The sequence below is a fragment of the Schistocerca piceifrons genome, unplaced genomic scaffold, assembly GCF_021461385.2.
Source record: "Schistocerca piceifrons isolate TAMUIC-IGC-003096 unplaced genomic scaffold, iqSchPice1.1 HiC_scaffold_1310, whole genome shotgun sequence".
Lineage (NCBI taxonomy): Eukaryota > Metazoa > Arthropoda > Insecta > Orthoptera > Acrididae > Schistocerca > Schistocerca piceifrons.
In genome coordinates this window covers 74,985-99,955 of record NW_025727137.1, presented here as the reverse complement: position 1 = coordinate 99,955, position 24,971 = coordinate 74,985, and the positions used below count along the sequence as shown (strand labels likewise).

Sequence of the window (24,971 nt, the reverse complement as noted above, 5' to 3'; positions counted from 1 at the left end):
GTGAGCGAGTGATTCGCATGTTGTAATTACTGGCTTATGGCTCCAATGGCGACTTCACCGACTTCCCACTGACGCACCGCTGACGCTAGTTTTCTGTCGTCTTAAAACGATGGACATACCTCCAAGCAGCTGCGAGATCTTAAGAAAAGAAACGCTGCACCACTGCCTTCGCCGCACTCGAATGATTCAATTGCGATTCTTAAAAAGAATTGAATGTTCGCTCTGTCCAACACTTTCGAGCACATCTGTGTACTCACGATCTCAGCGACGGCTTTCTGCAGTCCCAGCGTCAGTGCGAGGTGAACCGATGGCCACAGTAAGCAGCGGTCGTCGCGAAACTCAGTAGTCTTAAACGGAAACTTTCGTCTTGTTGAGAATGGCGTCACTGGTTTGCACCCGCATTCGCCCACGCATGTCACATGTGTGCGAAAATTTTTGCTCCTCTCTTTACGCAAAATCGCACGCAGCCGGTAGGATTCGAACCTACGCTCCCATAGGGAATCTGATTTCGAGTCAGACGCCTTAACCACTCGGCCACGACTGCCGGTAGCGCGGCGTTGTCCCGACACATGCAAATGCTACCGTTTGAAGCACTGTGGTGTCAGAAAACGGCGTAGCTGCATTATTTTCCGTAGCGTTTCCACCGCTACCAGACGAATCGCTACCAAAGTTTTAAAATTTCCGCCCGGACAGGGACTTGAACCCTGGACCCTTAGGTTAAAAGCCTAATGCTCTACCGACTGAGCTATCCGGGCTCGGACGACGGTGTGAGACCTCCCACGATGCACAACTGTACATTGACTCATGTCCTTTACTGTTGTGCAATCGTTGCATGGGGCCGTTACTAATAAAACGTCGCCTAAATGCTGTCTGCAAACTTATCGCGCTAAGCTCGTAACACACTATCGAAGACTGCTGGCACACGATGCAACAACAAATTGCACCAGTTGTTACGTCTCATACGTTGGAGCAGAGAATTGACGTGTTTTGTCGACACTCACTGGGCAATTGGAAAATTCGCAAGCATTTCGAATGCAATGTTTCCCACGTTTTCGCTCATTTCGCGGTTCCGTTGAAGACGTTCTTCACCACCTGACACAGAAAAAGGAACGCAGTCGGTAGGGCTTTTTTGATTCTTTTCCTTCAAAGGGAGTTAGTTTTCTAGTGAGTTCCTCTTATGGCATGCACTAGACAACCAGAACTGCTACAGCAGAGAGTCATTTTTGTTGTCAGCTGTAGTTGCATTATCACCAACGCAGAGCAATTCCATTGGCGTCGCATCAAAACGAATACCTGCCGAAACCCGGGATCGAACCAGGGACCTTTAGATCTTCAGTCTAACGCTCTCCCAACTGAGCTATTTCGGCTGACATTGAACGTTGCTGTTTGCATGTGTTCGTTCAGCTCTGCCTCGTTGCCAATTTCACAGTCACCTTCGTCTGATAAGACACAGGGACGCTGAAAGGCGAGCAGCCGATGCAGTGAAGTCCCACACACATTTCTTCTGCTTCCATCATCGTAACAAGCAAACATGTCGACTCGACTCGTGTAATATTCACTTCGCTGACTTCACGTGACGCCGCGCTGACGCTAGAAAACCCGTGCTATGTCGATGTCAGGGGCAACTCGTGTGCAGAGAACGAGACACAAGAAGGAGTGAGCCTCTCCACCGTATGAGAGGCAGTATCTAGCAGATACACACGGTAAAACATTCGACTTGCGTTAGCTCGTAAATTGCTACACGTCATCGTCTGCAAGCTAAAAAGGACACATCTGCACTGCCCAGTGAGGCGACACTTGTACTAACACCCGGTGGGCGGCTGTGAGACGAGGAGATGAGCTGCGGCTTCTGGGCGCGACTGTAACGCTGCGCCCTGGATCAAATAACTGGTGACCCATGTGTTTAGTAGTGACGCAACTGCTAGGATGCACCTGAACGTCCATCTTTTGAGAGAGAGAAAATTTTCGCAGTCGGCAGGACTCGAACCTACGCTCCCAGAGGGAATCTGATTTCAAGTCAGACGCCTTAACCACTCGGCCACGACTGCCGGTGGCAGAAGCGACTCCCGACAAGTGAAACGGCCATCTTTAGAAGCAATCTGATGGCAGAAAGCGGCGTGGCCTCACTCTTTCCTGTAGGGTTTCCATTAGCCGTTACGAAAGTGTATTAATTTTCGCCCAGACAGGGACTTGAACCCAGGACCCTTTGGTTGAAAACCTAACGCTCTACCGACTCAGCTATGCGGGCCCACGCACGAGCATTATCGTACAGCTGCGTGGTGAGCGAGTGATTCGCATGTTGTAATTACTGGCTTATGGCTCCAATGGCGACTTCACCGACTTCCCACTGACGCACCGCTGACGCTAGTTTTCTGTCGTCTTAAAACGATGGACATACCTCCAAGCAGCTGCGAGATCTTAAGAAAAGAAACGCTGCACCACTGCCTTCGCCGCACTCGAATGATTCAATTGCGATTCTTAAAAAGAATTGAATGTTCGCTCTGTCCAACACTTTCGAGCACATCTGTGTACTCACGATCTCAGCGACGGCTTTCTGCAGTCCCAGCGTCAGTGCGAGGTGAACCGATGGCCACAGTAAGCAGCGGTCGTCGCGAAACTCAGTATTCTTAAACGGAAACTTTCGTCTTGTTGAGAATGGCGTCACTGGTTTGCACCCGCATTCGCCCACGCATGTCACATGTGTGCGAAAATTTTTGCTCCTCTCTTTACGCAAAATCGCACGCAGCCGGTAGGATTCGAACCTACGCTCCCATAGGGAATCTGATTTCGAGTCAGACGCCTTAACCACTCGGCCACGACTGCCGGTAGCGCGGCGTTGTCCCGACACATGCAAATGCTACCGTTTGAAGCACTGTGGTGTCAGAAAACGGCGTAGCTGCATTATTTTCCGTAGCGTTTCCACCGCTACCAGACGAATCGCTACCAAAGTTTTAAAATTTCCGCCCGGACAGGGACTTGAACCCTGGACCCTTAGGTTAGAAGCCTAATGCTCTACCGACTGAGCTATCCGGGCTCGGACGACGGTGTGAGACCTCCCACGATGCACAACTGTACATTGACTCATGTCCTTTACTGTTGTGCAATCGTTGCATGGGGCCGTTACTAATAAAACGTCGCCTAAATGCTGTCTGCAAACTTATCGCGCTAAGCTCGTAACACACTATCGAAGACTGCTGGCACACGATGCAACAACAAATTGCACCAGTTGTTACGTCTCATACGTTGGAGCAGAGAATTGACGTGTTTTGTCGACACTCACTGGGCAATTGGAAAATTCGCAAGCATTTCGAATGCAATGTTTCCCACGTTTTCGCTCATTTCGCGGTTCCGTTGAAGACGTTCTTCACCACCTGACACAGAAAAAGGAACGCAGTCGGTAGGGCTTTTTTGATTCTTTTCCTTCAAAGGGAGTTAGTTTTCTAGTGAGTTCCTCTTATGGCATGCACTAGACAACCAGAACTGCTACAGCAGAGAGTCATTTTTGTTGTCAGCTGTAGTTGCATTATCACCAACGCAGAGCAATTCCATTGGCGTCGCATCAAAACGAATACCTGCCGAAACCCGGGATCGAACCAGGGACCTTTAGATCTTCAGTCTAACGCTCTCCCAACTGAGCTATTTCGGCTGACATTGAACGTTGCTGTTTGCATGTGTTCGTTCAGCTCTGCCTCGTTGCCAATTTCACAGTCACCTTCGTCTGATAAGACACAGGGACGCTGAAAGGCGAGCAGCCGATGCAGTGAAGTCCCACACACATTTCTTCTGCTTCCATCATCGTAACAAGCAAACATGTCGACTCGACTCGTGTAATATTCACTTCGCTGACTTCACGTGACGCCGCGCTGACGCTAGAAAACCCGTGCTATGTCGATGTCAGGGGCAACTCGTGTGCAGAGAACGAGACACAAGAAGGAGTGAGCCTCTCCACCGTATGAGAGGCAGTATCTAGCAGATACACACGGTAAAACATTCGACTTGCGTTAGCTCGTAAATTGCTACACGTCATCGTCTGCAAGCTAAAAAGGACACATCTGCACTGCCCAGTGAGGCGACACTTGTACTAACACCCGGTGGGCGGCTGTGAGACGAGGAGATGAGCTGCGGCTTCTGGGCGCGACTGTAACGCTGCGCCCTGGATCAAATAACTGGTGACCCATGTGTTTAGTAGTGACGCAACTGCTAGGATGCACCTGAACGTCCATCTTTTGAGAGAGAGAAAATTTTCGCAGTCGGCAGGACTCGAACCTACGCTCCCAGAGGGAATCTGATTTCAAGTCAGACGCCTTAACCACTCGGCCACGACTGCCGGTGGCAGAAGCGACTCCCGACAAGTGAAACGGCCATCTTTAGAAGCAATCTGATGGCAGAAAGCGGCGTGGCCTCACTCTTTCCTGTAGGGTTTCCATTAGCCGTTACGAAAGTGTATTAATTTTCGCCCAGACAGGGACTTGAACCCAGGACCCTTTGGTTGAAAACCTAACGCTCTACCGACTCAGCTATGCGGGCCCACGCACGAGCATTATCGTACAGCTGCGTGGTGAGCGAGTGATTCGCATGTTGTAATTACTGGCTTATGGCTCCAATGGCGACTTCACCGACTTCCCACTGACGCACCGCTGACGCTAGTTTTCTGTCGTCTTAAAACGATGGACATACCTCCAAGCAGCTGCGAGATCTTAAGAAAAGAAACGCTGCACCACTGCCTTCGCCGCACTCGAATGATTCAATTGCGATTCTTAAAAAGAATTGAATGTTCGCTCTGTCCAACACTTTCGAGCACATCTGTGTACTCACGATCTCAGCGACGGCTTTCTGCAGTCCCAGCGTCAGTGCGAGGTGAACCGATGGCCACAGTAAGCAGCGGTCGTCGCGAAACTCAGTAGTCTTAAACGGAAACTTTCGTCTTGTTGAGAATGGCGTCACTGGTTTGCACCCGCATTCGCCCACGCATGTCACATGTGTGCGAAAATTTTTGCTCCTCTCTTTACGCAAAATCGCACGCAGCCGGTAGGATTCGAACCTACGCTCCCATAGGGAATCTGATTTCGAGTCAGACGCCTTAACCACTCGGCCACGACTGCCGGTAGCGCGGCGTTGTCCCGACACATGCAAATGCTACCGTTTGAAGCACTGTGGTGTCAGAAAACGGCGTAGCTGCATTATTTTCCGTAGCGTTTCCACCGCTACCAGACGAATCGCTACCAAAGTTTTAAAATTTCCGCCCGGACAGGGACTTGAACCCTGGACCCTTAGGTTAAAAGCCTAATGCTCTACCGACTTTTTTTTTTTTTTTTTTTTTTTTTTTTTTTTTTTTTTTTTACCGACTGAGCTATCCGGGCTCGGACGACGGTGTGAGACCTCCCACGATGCACAACTGTACATTGACTCATGTCCTTTACTGTTGTGCAATCGTTGCATGGGGCCGTTACTAATAAAACGTCGCCTAAATGCTGTCTGCAAACTTATCGCGCTAAGCTCGTAACACACTATCGAAGACTGCTGGCACACGATGCAACAACAAATTGCACCAGTTGTTACGTCTCATACGTTGGAGCAGAGAATTGACGTGTTTTGTCGACACTCACTGGGCAATTGGAAAATTCGCAAGCATTTCGAATGCAATGTTTCCCACGTTTTCGCTCATTTCGCGGTTCCGTTGAAGACGTTCTTCACCACCTGACACAGAAAAAGGAACGCAGTCGGTAGGGCTTTTTTGATTCTTTTCCTTCAAAGGGAGTTAGTTTTCTAGTGAGTTCCTCTTATGGCATGCACTAGACAACCAGAACTGCTACAGCAGAGAGTCATTTTTGTTGTCAGCTGTAGTTGCATTATCACCAACGCAGAGCAATTCCATTGGCGTCGCATCAAAACGAATACCTGCCGAAACCCGGGATCGAACCAGGGACCTTTAGATCTTCAGTCTAACGCTCTCCCAACTGAGCTATTTCGGCTGACATTGAACGTTGCTGTTTGCATGTGTTCGTTCAGCTCTGCCTCGTTGCCAATTTCACAGTCACCTTCGTCTGATAAGACACAGGGACGCTGAAAGGCGAGCAGCCGATGCAGTGAAGTCCCACACACATTTCTTCTGCTTCCATCATCGTAACAAGCAAACATGTCGACTCGACTCGTGTAATATTCACTTCGCTGACTTCACGTGACGCCGCGCTGACGCTAGAAAACCCGTGCTATGTCGATGTCAGGGGCAACTCGTGTGCAGAGAACGAGACACAAGAAGGAGTGAGCCTCTCCACCGTATGAGAGGCAGTATCTAGCAGATACACACGGTAAAACATTCGACTTGCGTTAGCTCGTAAATTGCTACACGTCATCGTCTGCAAGCTAAAAAGGACACATCTGCACTGCCCAGTGAGGCGACACTTGTACTAACACCCGGTGGGCGGCTGTGAGACGAGGAGATGAGCTGCGGCTTCTGGGCGCGACTGTAACGCTGCGCCCTGGATCAAATAACTGGTGACCCATGTGTTTAGTAGTGACGCAACTGCTAGGATGCACCTGAACGTCCATCTTTTGAGAGAGAGAAAATTTTCGCAGTCGGCAGGACTCGAACCTACGCTCCCAGAGGGAATCTGATTTCAAGTCAGACGCCTTAACCACTCGGCCACGACTGCCGGTGGCAGAAGCGACTCCCGACAAGTGAAACGGCCATCTTTAGAAGCAATCTGATGGCAGAAAGCGGCGTGGCCTCACTCTTTCCTGTAGGGTTTCCATTAGCCGTTACGAAAGTGTATTAATTTTCGCCCAGACAGGGACTTGAACCCAGGACCCTTTGGTTGAAAACCTAACGCTCTACCGACTCAGCTATGCGGGCCCACGCACGAGCATTATCGTACAGCTGCGTGGTGAGCGAGTGATTCGCATGTTGTAATTACTGGCTTATGGCTCCAATGGCGACTTCACCGACTTCCCACTGACGCACCGCTGACGCTAGTTTTCTGTCGTCTTAAAACGATGGACATACCTCCAAGCAGCTGCGAGATCTTAAGAAAAGAAACGCTGCACCACTGCCTTCGCCGCACTCGAATGATTCAATTGCGATTCTTAAAAAGAATTGAATGTTCGCTCTGTCCAACACTTTCGAGCACATCTGTGTACTCACGATCTCAGCGACGGCTTTCTGCAGTCCCAGCGTCAGTGCGAGGTGAACCGATGGCCACAGTAAGCAGCGGTCGTCGCGAAACTCAGTAGTCTTAAACGGAAACTTTCGTCTTGTTGAGAATGGCGTCACTGGTTTGCACCCGCATTCGCCCACGCATGTCACATGTGTGCGAAAATTTTTGCTCCTCTCTTTACGCAAAATCGCACGCAGCCGGTAGGATTCGAACCTACGCTCCCATAGGGAATCTGATTTCGAGTCAGACGCCTTAACCACTCGGCCACGACTGCCGGTAGCGCGGCGTTGTCCCGACACATGCAAATGCTACCGTTTGAAGCACTGTGGTGTCAGAAAACGGCGTAGCTGCATTATTTTCCGTAGCGTTTCCACCGCTACCAGACGAATCGCTACCAAAGTTTTAAAATTTCCGCCCGGACAGGGACTTGAACCCTGGACCCTTAGGTTAAAAGCCTAATGCTCTACCGACTTTTTTTTTTTTTTTTTTTTTTTTTTTTTTTTTTTTTTTTTACCGACTGAGCTATCCGGGCTCGGACGACGGTGTGAGACCTCCCACGATGCACAACTGTACATTGACTCATGTCCTTTACTGTTGTGCAATCGTTGCATGGGGCCGTTACTAATAAAACGTCGCCTAAATGCTGTCTGCAAACTTATCGCGCTAAGCTCGTAACACACTATCGAAGACTGCTGGCACACGATGCAACAACAAATTGCACCAGTTGTTACGTCTCATACGTTGGAGCAGAGAATTGACGTGTTTTGTCGACACTCACTGGGCAATTGGAAAATTCGCAAGCATTTCGAATGCAATGTTTCCCACGTTTTCGCTCATTTCGCGGTTCCGTTGAAGACGTTCTTCACCACCTGACACAGAAAAAGGAACGCAGTCGGTAGGGCTTTTTTGATTCTTTTCCTTCAAAGGGAGTTAGTTTTCTAGTGAGTTCCTCTTATGGCATGCACTAGACAACCAGAACTGCTACAGCAGAGAGTCATTTTTGTTGTCAGCTGTAGTTGCATTATCACCAACGCAGAGCAATTCCATTGGCGTCGCATCAAAACGAATACCTGCCGAAACCCGGGATCGAACCAGGGACCTTTAGATCTTCAGTCTAACGCTCTCCCAACTGAGCTATTTCGGCTGACATTGAACGTTGCTGTTTGCATGTGTTCGTTCAGCTCTGCCTCGTTGCCAATTTCACAGTCACCTTCGTCTGATAAGACACAGGGACGCTGAAAGGCGAGCAGCCGATGCAGTGAAGTCCCACACACATTTCTTCTGCTTCCATCATCGTAACAAGCAAACATGTCGACTCGACTCGTGTAATATTCACTTCGCTGACTTCACGTGACGCCGCGCTGACGCTAGAAAACCCGTGCTATGTCGATGTCAGGGGCAACTCGTGTGCAGAGAACGAGACACAAGAAGGAGTGAGCCTCTCCACCGTATGAGAGGCAGTATCTAGCAGATACACACGGTAAAACATTCGACTTGCGTTAGCTCGTAAATTGCTACACGTCATCGTCTGCAAGCTAAAAAGGACACATCTGCACTGCCCAGTGAGGCGACACTTGTACTAACACCCGGTGGGCGGCTGTGAGACGAGGAGATGAGCTGCGGCTTCTGGGCGCGACTGTAACGCTGCGCCCTGGATCAAATAACTGGTGACCCATGTGTTTAGTAGTGACGCAACTGCTAGGATGCACCTGAACGTCCATCTTTTGAGAGAGAGAAAATTTTCGCAGTCGGCAGGACTCGAACCTACGCTCCCAGAGGGAATCTGATTTCAAGTCAGACGCCTTAACCACTCGGCCACGACTGCCGGTGGCAGAAGCGACTCCCGACAAGTGAAACGGCCATCTTTAGAAGCAATCTGATGGCAGAAAGCGGCGTGGCCTCACTCTTTCCTGTAGGGTTTCCATTAGCCGTTACGAAAGTGTATTAATTTTCGCCCAGACAGGGACTTGAACCCAGGACCCTTTGGTTGAAAACCTAACGCTCTACCGACTCAGCTATGCGGGCCCACGCACGAGCATTATCGTACAGCTGCGTGGTGAGCGAGTGATTCGCATGTTGTAATTACTGGCTTATGGCTCCAATGGCGACTTCACCGACTTCCCACTGACGCACCGCTGACGCTAGTTTTCTGTCGTCTTAAAACGATGGACATACCTCCAAGCAGCTGCGAGATCTTAAGAAAAGAAACGCTGCACCACTGCCTTCGCCGCACTCGAATGATTCAATTGCGATTCTTAAAAAGAATTGAATGTTCGCTCTGTCCAACACTTTCGAGCACATCTGTGTACTCACGATCTCAGCGACGGCTTTCTGCAGTCCCAGCGTCAGTGCGAGGTGAACCGATGGCCACAGTAAGCAGCGGTCGTCGCGAAACTCAGTATTCTTAAACGGAAACTTTCGTCTTGTTGAGAATGGCGTCACTGGTTTGCACCCGCATTCGCCCACGCATGTCACATGTGTGCGAAAATTTTTGCTCCTCTCTTTACGCAAAATCGCACGCAGCCGGTAGGATTCGAACCTACGCTCCCATAGGGAATCTGATTTCGAGTCAGACGCCTTAACCACTCGGCCACGACTGCCGGTAGCGCGGCGTTGTCCCGACACATGCAAATGCTACCGTTTGAAGCACTGTGGTGTCAGAAAACGGCGTAGCTGCATTATTTTCCGTAGCGTTTCCACCGCTACCAGACGAATCGCTACCAAAGTTTTAAAATTTCCGCCCGGACAGGGACTTGAACCCTGGACCCTTAGGTTAGAAGCCTAATGCTCTACCGACTTTTTTTTTTTTTTTTTTTTTTTAAATTATTGAAGCAGACACTCTACCACTCGAACGAATATATCTATTGAAAAAAATATTAAAGAATATCCACCACACAGCCACTTCAAAAGAAGTACAGTACTGAAATTAAAATCCTAAAACATGACTATATAATGTAGACTGCTTACTGAAATAAAGGTTAAAACACGAAAACTTCAGTCCTGGTGTAGAGAAGAAACATACATAAAGGCGGCAAATTCAGAAACAGTATAAAAGAAAATGGCTCACACAGGTGACCTTAGCCAACACCCTCTCTTTCAAATGTCAGGCTAAGCATATTGGCAAAATCATCTCGGAGGCCTGGCAATCGCAAGCGCTGCCAGTAAGCAGTAAGCATGTACTGCCGAAACGCTAGGTGTCCATCCTCTTCATGACAACTGTTGACAAAATGTACGAAATGGCCAATCAACCACATGACGGTATGGAGCTTCGTCCGCGGAAAAAAGGAAGAATCGGGCCGGACGATGATGTCAATAGTATAAGCGGCTTCAGCAGACCTAGTGACAAAAGCAAGTTGTTTCCTGAGCCATCGCCAATTAGCAAGGTGCCCACAGCAGGTGAATCGATGTTCAAGGGTATCCAGGAGACCACACCGAGTACAGGTGTCCGTGTCAGAAAGACCAATACGGTGCAGTCGTACATTGGTGGGAACCAAATTATTTATTACCCTATACCACGTGGACGCCACGGCCATAGAGTGGATCGGCAGACTAACGTTCTTCCAGACGTTCCTCCAGGACACGGATGGAGACGCCAGTTCTATTGGATTGGGACTGGCCAGCCCCTCCCAGCGGGCAATCAAGCTCTTGGTCGTTGGCACCGGTCGCCGCAAGAAGACGTCACCGAGGTAACTCACCGCAATGTAAAATTCCCGAATGTGTTTCAACTTAAAATTTAGGCGTCCGACATCGACAGGTGGAGCAAGGCTCGCCGGACGCACAACAGTAAAAAGCCTGGATGTAATTGAAGTCACTTCTTGCGTAACAATTAGAGTCGTTCGGCGGACGTACAAAGCAGACGCCTTGCGAGTAATGTCAGAGAGGCCCAAGCCTCCGGAGAGACGCGGTTTCGTCATTACCTCGTAACGTAACTTGAATAGATGGCCCTTCCATATAAACCTGCTAGACAATTGGCGCAACCTTTTCGCCACCATCATGGGAAGTGGGAACAGCTGAGCAACATAATAAGCTTTACATAGGACGTAGGTGTCTAAAATTCGGACTTTTTGCAAAATGGTAGCAGAGCGCTGCTCATGGACCATCAGAGCCCCCTGTATCTTCTCGGTGACAGATTTCCAATTGAGAGCCGCCATTTTTAGAGGACACCGATCAATGATAATCCCCAAGGACGTATGGCGATCGACAACAGTGGCCCAAGGGACGTCAGCATCGCGAAATCCTCGAATATCAAGGAACTTACATTTACCCTGATTGAGACGCGCTCCAGAGACACGACAGTATGCATCAACTGCCCCTTTCAACAACGGGATATCATCTCGTTGACGGAGGAGAACAACGACATCATCCGCATATGCCTTAACCGAGAGCTTCCCACCAGAGAGGGACATACCCTGAAGCTTGAGAGCAATAGTCCGAAGCAGCGGTTCCAGGGACAAAACGAATAAAGACATAGAGAGCGGACTACCCTGAGGCACTCCGCGGCGGATAGCAATGGGCGGCGTCAGCTGCCCATTGACAGACACCCGAGCTGTTATTCCCCTGTACAAATTGCCAAGAACACCACGTGATGAAGCGTTAAAACCTATTGTACCTAAAACACGATCTAAAAACACATGACTGACGTGATCAAAAGCCTTATAAAAATCAAGGAAGGCAAAGGCACAATGTACGTTTGTAACCGCCGCAACCGAGACAACATCCCGATATTCGGCTACTGGTGTCAGAATAGATCTATCATGAAAACAACATTGATGGGCACCAATCACACCCCGAAGCAGAGAAGACAGCCGGCTATTGAGCGCTCTAGCAGCTGTCTTATAGTCAAAATTCAGCAATGTGAGCGGACGAAGATTGGCAGCAGATAAACGACCAGAGGACTTCGGAATTAAAACAATTTTCCCTACTTTAAAATCGGCAGGCACATCCATCCCTCTGACAATCTCATTTAAAATCTGCGTAAAAATGCCACCCAAAAGAGGCCAAAAACGGAGATAAAATTCTTTAGGCAGGCCGTCTGGACCCGGCGATTTACTGGACGGAGAGCGGGCAATAAAATCGAAAACATCATCTACCTGGAACTCCCGGAGAAATTCGCCGTTCGCGTCAGGCGCGATCGTCGCAGTTAGATCCCCAAAGACATCATCCGAAAGAGACTCACCAGAATCATCGGCAGAATAGAGACTAGTGTAATACTGATGAAGAGCACGAACCATTTCCTCCTGTGCACTAAGCTGTCGCCCATCATCCACCGTAAGAGAAGAGATGAAGGAGCGACGACGACGAGTCTGATGCCGTAGCAGGTGGTACAAGGATGTCAGTTCACCTTCAACAAGAGAGTGAGGTTTCGACTTAACTCGCAGACCATCCATCTGTCGTCGTTTAAGGCTCAAGAGCTTGGCTTTAATACGACGAACATCATGGATCCGCAGTGGAGAGGTACCCGCCGCGTCATATAGTTCACGCAGGACAGAGTAGTAATATTCATACGTGTTCTTAAAATCACGCGTCCTAGCAGCACAGTAGAAAATCAAAGTCTGACGAATCTTGGGCTTGGCAAACGCAGTCCACCAAACCAGCAAGGAGGGGTATCGCGGGACAGAGCGAAGACATCGCTCCCACACGCCACTTATAACATCATCCATAGCACTGTCGGCAAGGTGGGAAACATTTAACATCCACTGGGAACGATAAAGTTTTGCAGGTTGGCGACTAAGATTTACAGTTGCAGTAAAAGCACAATGGTCAGAAAAACTAGTAGGAATAACATCGACAGAAAGAATTTGATCACATAAAAAATCAGATAAATAGAATCTGTCGAGTCTACTGCATGAGGACGCGGTAAAAAACGTATATTTCACCAGGGTTGGATATTTGTGTTCCCAAACATCACGCAGATGCATCGTACGAACTAAGTCATGTAAATCACGGCAATAATTAAAATTGGGGGACTGGTCTGCAGGGCGTAAAACACAATTAAAATCGCCTCCGAGCAGGAGACTCCGAGGACTCTGGCGCAAAAGATAAATAAGCTCTTCTTTATAAAAGCGCGATCGAGCCACAGTGTGACCCGAACCAGAGGGGGCATACAAACCAACGAGGCGGAGATCAAAAAGACGACAACCAATCCCACGGCCAGTGTCAAGGAATTCAATGTCAGTAATAGGAATGCCCTCTCGAAAGAAAAGAGCAGTTCCTGTTGAATATTCCGGCGCGACATTAAAAACAGTTTGAAATCCAGGTAGAGAGAGATCAGAAAACAACACTTCCTGCAAAAACACTACGTCCGCACAGGCGTCGTAAATAAACTGCCGCAAAGAGGCAATGCGAACGTCGGACTCAATACGGTTAACATTTAAGGTAAGAAAGGTGTATGCTTGAACCATAGAGAGAAAAGCGAGAAAACAAATCACCTACACCGACGCACCAGCGTCACAGTCCATAGCAGGGGTGACGGAGGCATCCGAGGGAGGGGGACTGCTACCCCGTTCCGCGGATCCCTTACGTTTCGGTTTTTTACGAACAGCATTAACGTTCGGCTGAACGCGTAACTTGCGTCGGCTGACGGGCAAGGAAACTTCAGCCGCCGGTGACGTAGGAGGGTCAAGTTCTGTATCCGACACCACCCGCGCCGGTCCACATGCGGGATCCGGGGTCGCGGGGGAAACATCCGACAAAACGGAATGGTCAACACCTGCACTAGCTTCCGGCAAACATGGACTGCACGGAGGCGAAACGTGAGCAGGAAGGTCCGAGGCCGCAGAGTTGGAAGGAAGCGGAGCAGCTCCGCTGGCAGAGGTATGGGGCAGCGAAGCAGGAAGTTGTCGCGGCTCCACTTGTTGTGACATCGAAGTCGGTTCGGAAGACGGCGCCAACAGGCCCGACCGACGACCCGACTCGAGAGAAGCTGCGTCGGAGGCCGGAGGGGCGCCAGCAGCCGCCACCGGAACCGCTACCTCAGGAGGGCAGGGAGCAGCTACAGTACACAGTGGCTCGGAGGATGCCGGTCGCTCGGACTGGGGCATCTCAGGGAGATCCTCATCCGTACTATTTCCATCGTGTGGGCGACGCCTCTTATTATTCAAAAGTGGCACACCCACCTGAGGGACAGACGGAACAACATCAGATTTAGCACGCAAAGGAGGAAATTCTGTATCAGGGGTGCGCAAAACCTGTGGCGGGGCGCTACTACCACTGAACTGTGCTACACCAAGAGCAGAACCACCTGCAACGAGGTCAGCGACCGTTAACTTGCGACGCTGTTCGAGAGAATTTTTTAAAACAAAAACTCTCCGCGGACAGTCGGTACGCACGTGACCACTTTCATTGCACAAAAAACAGGTGCCAACCTGACCACTATATGTTACATGGACACGATATCCACCGATCTGCAGGTGAGATGGAATATTCTGCTTAACGTGCATTTCGACTGAACGAATACCACTGTAACATTGCAGGCGATGTTGGCTTGACCAGCGTTCAAGGCGAATGCTCTTTACATCACCATACTTCTGTAGACCCTCCTTAAGATAGACATTATCCACCTCCGGTGGAAGGTTGTAAACACGAACATTGGTATACGTGATGGAAGCATTGGAAAGCAGCACGGTACTTACAGAATCATCCCGATGCCGAAAGAGAACTTGATGACCATATTTAGAAAGAATTTTATCAACCTGAAGTGGGTCCATAAACTTAACAAAGAAAACATACAGTTCGGTATCAAAATAAGCAGTGTGCACCTGATCCGAATGAACACCAAAGGTATCTACCAACCAATCATGAATCTCAAGAGAACTAGGTTGCACATGGCGGGTTGACTTGTCAAAAGCAAAACTAACTGTAGCCTGACGAGGAATAACCTGGGACGACATTTTCAAAATATGCGGTCGAAACCGCTACACAAAAAACACTGAAAAAAAGACAGAAAGTAACACAAGGTACGAAACAACGACGGAGAAATACTCTCAGAAGTTGCAACACAACACGTAACAAAAACGATAGTCCACTATACGTAACGCTACGGCGGAGCGGAAGACTAGGCACGTCCACACTGCACGGCGTCTAAAGCGGAACTGCCGACTGAGCTATCCGGGCTCGGACGACGGTGTGAGACCTCCCACGATGCACAACTGTACATTGACTCATGTCCTTTACTGTTGTGCAATCGTTGCATGGGGCCGTTACTAATAAAACGTCGCCTAAATGCTGTCTGCAAACTTATCGCGCTAAGCTCGTAACACACTATCGAAGACTGCTGGCACACGATGCAACAACAAATTGCACCAGTTGTTACGTCTCATACGTTGGAGCAGAGAATTGACGTGTTTTGTCGACACTCACTGGGCAATTGGAAAATTCGCAAGCATTTCGAATGCAATGTTTCCCACGTTTTCGCTCATTTCGCGGTTCCGTTGAAGACGTTCTTCACCACCTGACACAGAAAAAGGGACGCAGTCGGTAGGGCTTTTTTGATTCTTTTCCTTCAAAGGGAGTTAGTTTTCTAGTGAGTTCCTCTTATGGCATGCACTAGACAACCAGAACTGCTACAGCAGAGAGTCATTTTTGTTGTCAGCTGTAGTTGCATTATCACCAACGCAGAGCAATTCCATTGGCGTCGCATCAAAACGAATACCTGCCGAAACCCGGGATCGAACCAGGGACCTTTAGATCTTCAGTCTAACGCTCTCCCAACTGAGCTATTTCGGCTGACATTGAACGTTGCTGTTTGCATGTGTTCGTTCAGCTCTGCCTCGTTGCCAATTTCACAGTCACCTTCGTCTGATAAGACACAGGGACGCTGAAAGGCGAGCAGCCGATGCAGTGAAGTCCCACACACATTTCTTCTGCTTCCATCATCGTAACAAGCAAACATGTCGACTCGACTCGTGTAATATTCACTTCGCTGACTTCACGTGACGCCGCGCTGACGCTAGAAAACCCGTGCTATGTCGATGTCAGGGGCAACTCGTGTGCAGAGAACGAGACACAAGAAGGAGTGAGCCTCTCCACCGTATGAGAGGCAGTATCTAGCAGATACACACGGTAAAACATTCGACTTGCGTTAGCTCGTAAATTGCTACACGTCATCGTCTGCAAGCTAAAAAGGACACATCTGCACTGCCCAGTGAGGCGACACTTGTACTAACACCCGGTGGGCGGCTGTGAGACGAGGAGATGAGCTGCGGCTTCTGGGCGCGACTGTAACGCTGCGCCCTGGATCAAATAACTGGTGACCCATGTGTTTAGTAGTGACGCAACTGCTAGGATGCACCTGAACGTCCATCTTTTGAGAGAGAGAAAATTTTCGCAGTCGGCAGGACTCGAACCTACGCTCCCAGAGGGAATCTGATTTCAAGTCAGACGCCTTAACCACTCGGCCACGACTGCCGGTGGCAGAAGCGACTCCCGACAAGTGAAACGGCCATCTTTAGAAGCAATCTGATGGCAGAAAGCGGCGTGGCCTCACTCTTTCCTGTAGGGTTTCCATTAGCCGTTACGAAAGTGTATTAATTTTCGCCCAGACAGGGACTTGAACCCAGGACCCTTTGGTTGAAAACCTAACGCTCTACCGACTCAGCTATGCGGGCCCACGCACGAGCATTATCGTACAGCTGCGTGGTGAGCGAGTGATTCGCATGTTGTAATTACTGGCTTATGGCTCCAATGGCGACTTCACCGACTTCCCACTGACGCACCGCTGACGCTAGTTTTCTGTCGTCTTAAAACGATGGACATACCTCCAAGCAGCTGCGAGATCTTAAGAAAAGAAACGCTGCACCACTGCCTTCGCCGCACTCGAATGATTCAATTGCGATTCTTAAAAAGAATTGAATGTTCGCTCTGTCCAACACTTTCGAGCACATCTGTGTACTCACGATCTCAGCGACGGCTTTCTGCAGTCCCAGCGTCAGTGCGAGGTGAACCGATGGCCACAGTAAGCAGCGGTCGTCGCGAAACTCAGTAGTCTTAAACGGAAACTTTCGTCTTGTTGAGAATGGCGTCACTGGTTTGCACCCGCATTCGCCCACGCATGTCACATGTGTGCGAAAATTTTTGCTCCTCTCTTTACGCAAAATCGCACGCAGCCGGTAGGATTCGAACCTACGCTCCCATAGGGAATCTGATTTCGAGTCAGACGCCTTAACCACTCGGCCACGACTGCCGGTAGCGCGGCGTTGTCCCGACACATGCAAATGCTACCGTTTGAAGCACTGTGGTGTCAGAAAACGGCGTAGCTGCATTATTTTCCGTAGCGTTTCCACCGCTACCAGACGAATCGCTACCAAAGTTTTAAAATTTCCGCCCGGACAGGGACTTGAACCCTGGACCCTTAGGTTAAAAGCCTAATGCTCTACCGACTGAGCTATCCGGGCTCGGACGACGGTGTGAGACCTCCCACGATGCACAACTGTACATTGACTCATGTCCTTTACTGTTGTGCAATCGTTGCATGGGGCCGTTACTAATAAAACGTCGCCTAAATGCTGTCTGCAAACTTATCGCGCTAAGCTCGTAACACACTATCGAAGACTGCTGGCACACGATGCAACAACAAATTGCACCAGTTGTTACGTCTCATACGTTGGAGCAGAGAATTGACGTGTTTTGTCGACACTCACTGGGCAATTGGAAAATTCGCAAGCATTTCGAATGCAATGTTTCCCACGTTTTCGCTCATTTCGCGGTTCCGTTGAAGACGTTCTTCACCACCTGACACAGAAAAAGGAACGCAGTCGGTAGGGCTTTTTTGATTCTTTTCCTTCAAAGGGAGTTAGTTTTCTAGTGAGTTCCTCTTATGGCATGCACTAGACAACCAGAACTGCTACAGCAGAGAGTCATTTTTGTTGTCAGCTGTAGTTGCATTATCACCAACGCAGAGCAATTCCATTGGCGTCGCATCAAAACGAATACCTGCCGAAACCCGGGATCGAACCAGGGACCTTTAGATCTTCAGTCTAACGCTCTCCCAACTGAGCTATTTCGGCTGACATTGAACGTTGCTGTTTGCATGTGTTCGTTCAGCTCTGCCTCGTTGCCAATTTCACAGTCACCTTCGTCTGATAAGACACAGGGACGCTGAAAGGCGAGCAGCCGATGCAGTGAAGTCCCACACACATTTCTTCTGCTTCCATCATCGTAACAAGCAAACATGTCGACTCGACTCGTGTAATATTCACTTCGCTGACTTCACGTGACGCCGCGCTGACGCTAGAAAACCCGTGCTATGTCGATGTCAGGGGCAACTCGTGTGCAGAGAACGAGACACAAGAAGGAGTGAGCCTCTCCACCGTATGAGAGGCAGTATCTAGCAGATACACACGGTAAAACATTCGACTTGCGTTAGCTCGTAAATTGCTACACGTCATCGTCTGCAAGCTAAAAAGGACACATCTGCACTGCCCAGTGAGGCGACACTTGTACTAACACCCGGTGGGCGGCTGTGAGACGAGGAGATGAGCTGCGGCTTCTGGGCGCGACTGTAACGCTGCGCCCTGGATCAAATAACTGGTGACCCATGTGTTTAGTAGTGACGCAACTGCTAGGATGCACCTGAACGTCCATCTTTTGAGAGAGAGAAAATTTTCGCAGTCGGCAGGACTCGAACCTACGCTCCCAGAGGGAATCTGATTTCAAGTCAGACGCCTTAACCACTCGGCCACGACTGCCGGTGGCAGAAGCGACTCCCGACAAGTGAAACGGCCATCTTTAGAAGCAATCTGATGGCAGAAAGCGGCGTGGCCTCACTCTTTCCTGTAGGGTTTCCATTAGCCGTTACGAAAGTGTATTAATTTTCGCCCAGACAGGGACTTGAACCCAGGACCCTTTGGTTGAAAACCTAACGCTCTACCGACTCAGCTATGCGGGCCCACGCACGAGCATTATCGTACAGCTGCGTGGTGAGCGAGTGATTCGCATGTTGTAATTACTGGCTTATGGCTCCAATGGCGACTTCACCGACTTCCCACTGACGCACCGCTGACGCTAGTTTTCTGTCGTCTTAAAACGATGGACATACCTCCAAGCAGCTGCGAGATCTTAAGAAAAGAAACGCTGCACCACTGCCTTCGCCGCACTCGAATGATTCAATTGCGATTCTTAAAAAGAATTGAATGTTCGCTCTGTCCAACACTTTCGAGCACATCTGTGTACTCACGATCTCAGCGACGGCTTTCTGCAGTCCCAGCGTCAGTGCGAGGTGAACCGATGGCCACAGTAAGCAGCGGTCGTCGCGAAACTCAGTATTCTTAAACGGAAACTTTCGTCTTGTTGAGAATGGCGTCACTGGTTTGCACCCGCATTCGCCCACGCATGTCACATGTGTGCGAAAATTTTTGCTCCTCTCTTTACGCAAAATCGCACGCAGCCGGTAGGATTCGAACCTACGCTCCCATAGGGAATCTGATTTCGAGTCAGACGCCTTAACCACTCGGCCACGACTGCCGGTAGCGCGGCGTTGTCCCGACACATGCAAATGCTACCGTTTGAAGCACTGTGGTGTCAGAAAACGGCGTAGCTGCATTATTTTCCGTAGCGTTTCCACCGCTACCAGACGAATCGCTACCAAAGTTTTAAAATTTCCGCCCGGACAGGGACTTGAACCCTGGACCCTTAGGTTAGAAGCCTAATGCTCTACCGACTGAGCTATCCGGGCTCGGACGACGGTGTGAGACCTCCCACGATGCACAACTGTACATTGACTCATGTCCTTTACTGTTGTGCAATCGTTGCATGGGGCCGTTACTAATAAAACGTCGCCTAAATGCTGTCTGCAAACTTATCGCGCTAAGCTCGTAACACACTATCGAAGACTGCTGGCACACGATGCAACAACAAATTGCACCAGTTGTTACGTCTCATACGTTGGAGCAGAGAATTGACGTGTTTTGTCGACACTCACTGGGCAATTGGAAAATTCGCAAGCATTTCGAATGCAATGTTTCCCACGTTTTCGCTCATTTCGCGGTTCCGTTGAAGACGTTCTTCACCACCTGACACAGAAAAAGGAACGCAGTCGGTAGGGCTTTTTTGATTCTTTTCCTTCAAAGGGAGTTAGTTTTCTAGTGAGTTCCTCTTATGGCATGCACTAGACAACCAGAACTGCTACAGCAGAGAGTCATTTTTGTTGTCAGCTGTAGTTGCATTATCACCAACGCAGAGCAATTCCATTGGCGTCGCATCAAAACGAATACCTGCCGAAACCCGGGATCGAACCAGGGACCTTTAGATCTTCAGTCTAACGCTCTCCCAACTGAGCTATTTCGGCTGACATTGAACGTTGCTGTTTGCATGTGTTCGTTCAGCTCTGCCTCGTTGCCAATTTCACAGTCACCTTCGTCTGATAAGACACAGGGACGCTGAAAGGCGAGCAGCCGATGCAGTGAAGTCCCACACACATTTCTTCTGCTTCCATCATCGTAACAAGCAAACATGTCGACTCGACTCGTGTAATATTCACTTCGCTGACTTCACGTGACGCCGCGCTGACGCTAGAAAACCCGTGCTATGTCGATGTCAGGGGCAACTCGTGTGCAGAGAACGAGACACAAGAAGGAGTGAGCCTCTCCACCGTATGAGAGGCAGTATCTAGCAGATACACACGGTAAAACATTCGACTTGCGTTAGCTCGTAAATTGCTACACGTCATCGTCTGCAAGCTAAAAAGGACACATCTGCACTGCCCAGTGAGGCGACACTTGTACTAACACCCGGTGGGCGGCTGTGAGACGAGGAGATGAGCTGCGGCTTCTGGGCGCGACTGTAACGCTGCGCCCTGGATCAAATAACTGGTGACCCATGTGTTTAGTAGTGACGCAACTGCTAGGATGCACCTGAACGTCCATCTTTTGAGAGAGAGAAAATTTTCGCAGTCGGCAGGACTCGAACCTACGCTCCCAGAGGGAATCTGATTTCAAGTCAGACGCCTTAACCACTCGGCCACGACTGCCGGTGGCAGAAGCGACTCCCGACAAGTGAAACGGCCATCTTTAGAAGCAATCTGATGGCAGAAAGCGGCGTGGCCTCACTCTTTCCTGTAGGGTTTCCATTAGCCGTTACGAAAGTGTATTAATTTTCGCCCAGACAGGGACTTGAACCCAGGACCCTTTGGTTGAAAACCTAACGCTCTACCGACTCAGCTATGCGGGCCCACGCACGAGCATTATCGTACAGCTGCGTGGTGAGCGAGTGATTCGCATGTTGTAATTACTGGCTTATGGCTCCAATGGCGACTTCACCGACTTCCCACTGACGCACCGCTGACGCTAGTTTTCTGTCGTCTTAAAACGATGGACATACCTCCAAGCAGCTGCGAGATCTTAAGAAAAGAAACGCTGCACCACTGCCTTCGCCGCACTCGAATGATTCAATTGCGATTCTTAAAAAGAATTGAATGTTCGCTCTGTCCAACACTTTCGAGCACATCTGTGTACTCACGATCTCAGCGACGGCTTTCTGCAGTCCCAGCGTCAGTGCGAGGTGAACCGATGGCCACAGTAAGCAGCGGTCGTCGCGAAACTCAGTAGTCTTAAACGGAAACTTTCGTCTTGTTGAGAATGGCGTCACTGGTTTGCACCCGCATTCGCCCACGCATGTCACATGTGTGCGAAAATTTTTGCTCCTCTCTTTACGCAAAATCGCACGCAGCCGGTAGGATTCGAACCTACGCTCCCATAGGGAATCTGATTTCGAGTCAGACGCCTTAACCACTCGGCCACGACTGCCGGTAGCGCGGCGTTGTCCCGACACATGCAAATGCTACCGTTTGAAGCACTGTGGTGTCAGAAAACGGCGTAGCTGCATTATTTTCCGTAGCGTTTCCACCGCTACCAGACGAATCGCTACCAAAGTTTTAAAATTTCCGCCCGGACAGGGACTTGAACCCTGGACCCTTAGGTTAAAAGCCTAATGCTCTACCGACTTTTTTTTTTTTTTTTTTTTTTTTTTTTTTTTTTTTTTTTACCGACTGAGCTATCCGGGCTCGGACGACGGTGTGAGACCTCCCACGATGCACAACTGTACATTGACTCATGTCCTTTACTGTTGTGCAATCGTTGCATGGGGCCGTTACTAATAAAACGTCGCCTAAATGCTGTCTGCAAACTTATCGCGCTAAGCTCGTAACACACTATCGAAGACTGCTGGCACACGATGCAACAACAAATTGCACCAGTTGTTACGTCTCATACGTTGGAGCAGAGAATTGACGTGTTTTGTCGACACTCACTGGGCAATTGGAAAATTCGCAAGCATTTCGAATGCAATGTTTCCCACGTTTTCGCTCATTTCGCGGTTCCGTTGAAGACGTTCTTCACCACCTGACACAGAAAAAGGAACGCAGTCGGTAGGGCTTTTTTGATTCTTTTCCTTCAAAGGGAGTTAGTTTTCTAGTGAGTTCCTCTTATGGCATGCACTAGACAACCAGAACTGCTACAGCAGAGAGTCATTTTTGTTGTCAGCTGTAGTTGCATTATCACCAACGCAGAGCAATTCCATTGGCGTCGCATCAAAACGAATACCTGCCGAAACCCGGGATCGAACCAGGGACCTTTAGATCTTCAGTCTAACGCTCTCCCAACTGAGCTATTTCGGCTGACATTGAACGTTGCTGTTTGCATGTGTTCGTTCAGCTCTGCCTCGTTGCCAATTTCACAGTCACCTTCGTCTGATAAGACACAGGGACGCTGAAAGGCGAGCAGCCGATGCAGTGAAGTCCCACACACATTTCTTCTGCTTCCATCATCGTAACAAGCAAACATGTCGACTCGACTCGTGTAATATTCACTTCGCTGACTTCACGTGACGCCGCGCTGACGCTAGAAAACCCGTGCTATGTCGATGTCAGGGGCAACTCGTGTGCAGAGAACGAGACACAAGAAGGAGTGAGCCTCTCCACCGTATGAGAGGCAGTATCTAGCAGATACACACGGTAAAACATTCGACTTGCGTTAGCTCGTAAATTGCTACACGTCATCGTCTGCAAGCTAAAAAGGACACATCTGCACTGCCCAGTGAGGCGACACTTGTACTAACACCCGGTGGGCGGCTGTGAGACGAGGAGATGAGCTGCGGCTTCTGGGCGCGACTGTAACGCTGCGCCCTGGATCAAATAACTGGTGACCCATGTGTTTAGTAGTGACGCAACTGCTAGGATGCACCTGAACGTCCATCTTTTGAGAGAGAGAAAATTTTCGCAGTCGGCAGGACTCGAACCTACGCTCCCAGAGGGAATCTGATTTCAAGTCAGACGCCTTAACCACTCGGCCACGACTGCCGGTGGCAGAAGCGACTCCCGACAAGTGAAACGGCCATCTTTAGAAGCAATCTGATGGCAGAAAGCGGCGTGGCCTCACTCTTTCCTGTAGGGTTTCCATTAGCCGTTACGAAAGTGTATTAATTTTCGCCCAGACAGGGACTTGAACCCAGGACCCTTTGGTTGAAAACCTAACGCTCTACCGACTCAGCTATGCGGGCCCACGCACGAGCATTATCGTACAGCTGCGTGGTGAGCGAGTGATTCGCATGTTGTAATTACTGGCTTATGGCTCCAATGGCGACTTCACCGACTTCCCACTGACGCACCGCTGACGCTAGTTTTCTGTCGTCTTAAAACGATGGACATACCTCCAAGCAGCTGCGAGATCTTAAGAAAAGAAACGCTGCACCACTGCCTTCGCCGCACTCGAATGATTCAATTGCGATTCTTAAAAAGAATTGAATGTTCGCTCTGTCCAACACTTTCGAGCACATCTGTGTACTCACGATCTCAGCGACGGCTTTCTGCAGTCCCAGCGTCAGTGCGAGGTGAACCGATGGCCACAGTAAGCAGCGGTCGTCGCGAAACTCAGTAGTCTTAAACGGAAACTTTCGTCTTGTTGAGAATGGCGTCACTGGTTTGCACCCGCATTCGCCCACGCATGTCACATGTGTGCGAAAATTTTTGCTCCTCTCTTTACGCAAAATCGCACGCAGCCGGTAGGATTCGAACCTACGCTCCCATAGGGAATCTGATTTCGAGTCAGACGCCTTAACCACTCGGCCACGACTGCCGGTAGCGCGGCGTTGTCCCGACACATGCAAATGCTACCGTTTGAAGCACTGTGGTGTCAGAAAACGGCGTAGCTGCATTATTTTCCGTAGCGTTTCCACCGCTACCAGACGAATCGCTACCAAAGTTTTAAAATTTCCGCCCGGACAGGGACTTGAACCCTGGACCCTTAGGTTAAAAGCCTAATGCTCTACCGACTTTTTTTTTTTTTTTTTTTTTTTTTTTTTTTTTTTTTTTTTTACCGACTGAGCTATCCGGGCTCGGACGACGGTGTGAGACCTCCCACGATGCACAACTGTACATTGACTCATGTCCTTTACTGTTGTGCAATCGTTGCATGGGGCCGTTACTAATAAAACGTCGCCTAAATGCTGTCTGCAAACTTATCGCGCTAAGCTCGTAACACACTATCGAAGACTGCTGGCACACGATGCAACAACAAATTGCACCAGTTGTTACGTCTCATACGTTGGAGCAGAGAATTGACGTGTTTTGTCGACACTCACTGGGCAATTGGAAAATTCGCAAGCATTTCGAATGCAATGTTTCCCACGTTTTCGCTCATTTCGCGGTTCCGTTGAAGACGTTCTTCACCACCTGACACAGAAAAAGGAACGCAGTCGGTAGGGCTTTTTTGATTCTTTTCCTTCAAAGGGAGTTAGTTTTCTAGTGAGTTCCTCTTATGGCATGCACTAGACAACCAGAACTGCTACAGCAGAGAGTCATTTTTGTTGTCAGCTGTAGTTGCATTATCA

The 24,971-nt window shown here is 49.5% G+C and overlaps 33 non-coding genes across 33 annotated transcripts; all 33 read right to left on the bottom strand.

Annotated features, from left to right (window-relative positions):
* Nucleotides 1–462: 462 nt before the first annotated feature.
* Nucleotides 463–544, bottom strand: Trnas-cga. The gene has a single exon. It is a non-coding gene; the product is annotated as a tRNA-Ser (tRNA).
* Nucleotides 545–682: 138 nt separating this feature from the next.
* Trnak-uuu lies at nucleotides 683–755 on the bottom strand. Its single transcript has one exon. It is a non-coding gene; the product is annotated as a tRNA-Lys (tRNA).
* Nucleotides 756–1,294: 539 nt separating this feature from the next.
* Trnaf-gaa lies at nucleotides 1,295–1,367 on the bottom strand. Its single transcript has one exon. It is a non-coding gene; the product is annotated as a tRNA-Phe (tRNA).
* Nucleotides 1,368–1,966: 599 nt separating this feature from the next.
* Nucleotides 1,967–2,048, bottom strand: Trnas-uga. Its single transcript has one exon. It is a non-coding gene; the product is annotated as a tRNA-Ser (tRNA).
* Nucleotides 2,049–2,741: 693 nt separating this feature from the next.
* On the bottom strand, nucleotides 2,742–2,823 carry Trnas-cga. Its single transcript has one exon. It is a non-coding gene; the product is annotated as a tRNA-Ser (tRNA).
* A 138-nt stretch (nucleotides 2,824–2,961) lies between these two features.
* Trnar-ucu lies at nucleotides 2,962–3,034 on the bottom strand. Its single transcript has one exon. It is a non-coding gene; the product is annotated as a tRNA-Arg (tRNA).
* Nucleotides 3,035–3,573: 539 nt separating this feature from the next.
* Nucleotides 3,574–3,646, bottom strand: Trnaf-gaa. Its single transcript has one exon. It is a non-coding gene; the product is annotated as a tRNA-Phe (tRNA).
* Nucleotides 3,647–4,245: 599 nt separating this feature from the next.
* Nucleotides 4,246–4,327, bottom strand: Trnas-uga. Its single transcript has one exon. It is a non-coding gene; the product is annotated as a tRNA-Ser (tRNA).
* A 693-nt stretch (nucleotides 4,328–5,020) lies between these two features.
* Trnas-cga lies at nucleotides 5,021–5,102 on the bottom strand. Its single transcript has one exon. It is a non-coding gene; the product is annotated as a tRNA-Ser (tRNA).
* Nucleotides 5,103–5,240: 138 nt separating this feature from the next.
* On the bottom strand, nucleotides 5,241–5,360 carry Trnak-uuu. The gene has a single exon. It is a non-coding gene; the product is annotated as a tRNA-Lys (tRNA).
* Nucleotides 5,361–5,899: 539 nt separating this feature from the next.
* On the bottom strand, nucleotides 5,900–5,972 carry Trnaf-gaa. The gene has a single exon. It is a non-coding gene; the product is annotated as a tRNA-Phe (tRNA).
* Nucleotides 5,973–6,571: 599 nt separating this feature from the next.
* Trnas-uga lies at nucleotides 6,572–6,653 on the bottom strand. The gene has a single exon. It is a non-coding gene; the product is annotated as a tRNA-Ser (tRNA).
* A 693-nt stretch (nucleotides 6,654–7,346) lies between these two features.
* On the bottom strand, nucleotides 7,347–7,428 carry Trnas-cga. The gene has a single exon. It is a non-coding gene; the product is annotated as a tRNA-Ser (tRNA).
* Nucleotides 7,429–7,566: 138 nt separating this feature from the next.
* On the bottom strand, nucleotides 7,567–7,686 carry Trnak-uuu. The gene has a single exon. It is a non-coding gene; the product is annotated as a tRNA-Lys (tRNA).
* Nucleotides 7,687–8,225: 539 nt separating this feature from the next.
* Trnaf-gaa lies at nucleotides 8,226–8,298 on the bottom strand. Its single transcript has one exon. It is a non-coding gene; the product is annotated as a tRNA-Phe (tRNA).
* A 599-nt stretch (nucleotides 8,299–8,897) lies between these two features.
* Trnas-uga lies at nucleotides 8,898–8,979 on the bottom strand. The gene has a single exon. It is a non-coding gene; the product is annotated as a tRNA-Ser (tRNA).
* Nucleotides 8,980–9,672: 693 nt separating this feature from the next.
* Nucleotides 9,673–9,754, bottom strand: Trnas-cga. Its single transcript has one exon. It is a non-coding gene; the product is annotated as a tRNA-Ser (tRNA).
* A 6,051-nt stretch (nucleotides 9,755–15,805) lies between these two features.
* Nucleotides 15,806–15,878, bottom strand: Trnaf-gaa. The gene has a single exon. It is a non-coding gene; the product is annotated as a tRNA-Phe (tRNA).
* Nucleotides 15,879–16,477: 599 nt separating this feature from the next.
* Trnas-uga lies at nucleotides 16,478–16,559 on the bottom strand. The gene has a single exon. It is a non-coding gene; the product is annotated as a tRNA-Ser (tRNA).
* A 693-nt stretch (nucleotides 16,560–17,252) lies between these two features.
* Nucleotides 17,253–17,334, bottom strand: Trnas-cga. The gene has a single exon. It is a non-coding gene; the product is annotated as a tRNA-Ser (tRNA).
* A 138-nt stretch (nucleotides 17,335–17,472) lies between these two features.
* On the bottom strand, nucleotides 17,473–17,545 carry Trnak-uuu. The gene has a single exon. It is a non-coding gene; the product is annotated as a tRNA-Lys (tRNA).
* A 539-nt stretch (nucleotides 17,546–18,084) lies between these two features.
* On the bottom strand, nucleotides 18,085–18,157 carry Trnaf-gaa. The gene has a single exon. It is a non-coding gene; the product is annotated as a tRNA-Phe (tRNA).
* Nucleotides 18,158–18,756: 599 nt separating this feature from the next.
* On the bottom strand, nucleotides 18,757–18,838 carry Trnas-uga. Its single transcript has one exon. It is a non-coding gene; the product is annotated as a tRNA-Ser (tRNA).
* Nucleotides 18,839–19,531: 693 nt separating this feature from the next.
* Trnas-cga lies at nucleotides 19,532–19,613 on the bottom strand. Its single transcript has one exon. It is a non-coding gene; the product is annotated as a tRNA-Ser (tRNA).
* Nucleotides 19,614–19,751: 138 nt separating this feature from the next.
* Trnar-ucu lies at nucleotides 19,752–19,824 on the bottom strand. The gene has a single exon. It is a non-coding gene; the product is annotated as a tRNA-Arg (tRNA).
* A 539-nt stretch (nucleotides 19,825–20,363) lies between these two features.
* Trnaf-gaa lies at nucleotides 20,364–20,436 on the bottom strand. The gene has a single exon. It is a non-coding gene; the product is annotated as a tRNA-Phe (tRNA).
* Nucleotides 20,437–21,035: 599 nt separating this feature from the next.
* Trnas-uga lies at nucleotides 21,036–21,117 on the bottom strand. The gene has a single exon. It is a non-coding gene; the product is annotated as a tRNA-Ser (tRNA).
* A 693-nt stretch (nucleotides 21,118–21,810) lies between these two features.
* Nucleotides 21,811–21,892, bottom strand: Trnas-cga. Its single transcript has one exon. It is a non-coding gene; the product is annotated as a tRNA-Ser (tRNA).
* A 138-nt stretch (nucleotides 21,893–22,030) lies between these two features.
* On the bottom strand, nucleotides 22,031–22,149 carry Trnak-uuu. Its single transcript has one exon. It is a non-coding gene; the product is annotated as a tRNA-Lys (tRNA).
* Nucleotides 22,150–22,688: 539 nt separating this feature from the next.
* On the bottom strand, nucleotides 22,689–22,761 carry Trnaf-gaa. The gene has a single exon. It is a non-coding gene; the product is annotated as a tRNA-Phe (tRNA).
* Nucleotides 22,762–23,360: 599 nt separating this feature from the next.
* On the bottom strand, nucleotides 23,361–23,442 carry Trnas-uga. Its single transcript has one exon. It is a non-coding gene; the product is annotated as a tRNA-Ser (tRNA).
* Nucleotides 23,443–24,135: 693 nt separating this feature from the next.
* Nucleotides 24,136–24,217, bottom strand: Trnas-cga. Its single transcript has one exon. It is a non-coding gene; the product is annotated as a tRNA-Ser (tRNA).
* A 138-nt stretch (nucleotides 24,218–24,355) lies between these two features.
* On the bottom strand, nucleotides 24,356–24,476 carry Trnak-uuu. The gene has a single exon. It is a non-coding gene; the product is annotated as a tRNA-Lys (tRNA).
* Between the last annotated feature and the right edge of the window lie 495 nt (nucleotides 24,477–24,971).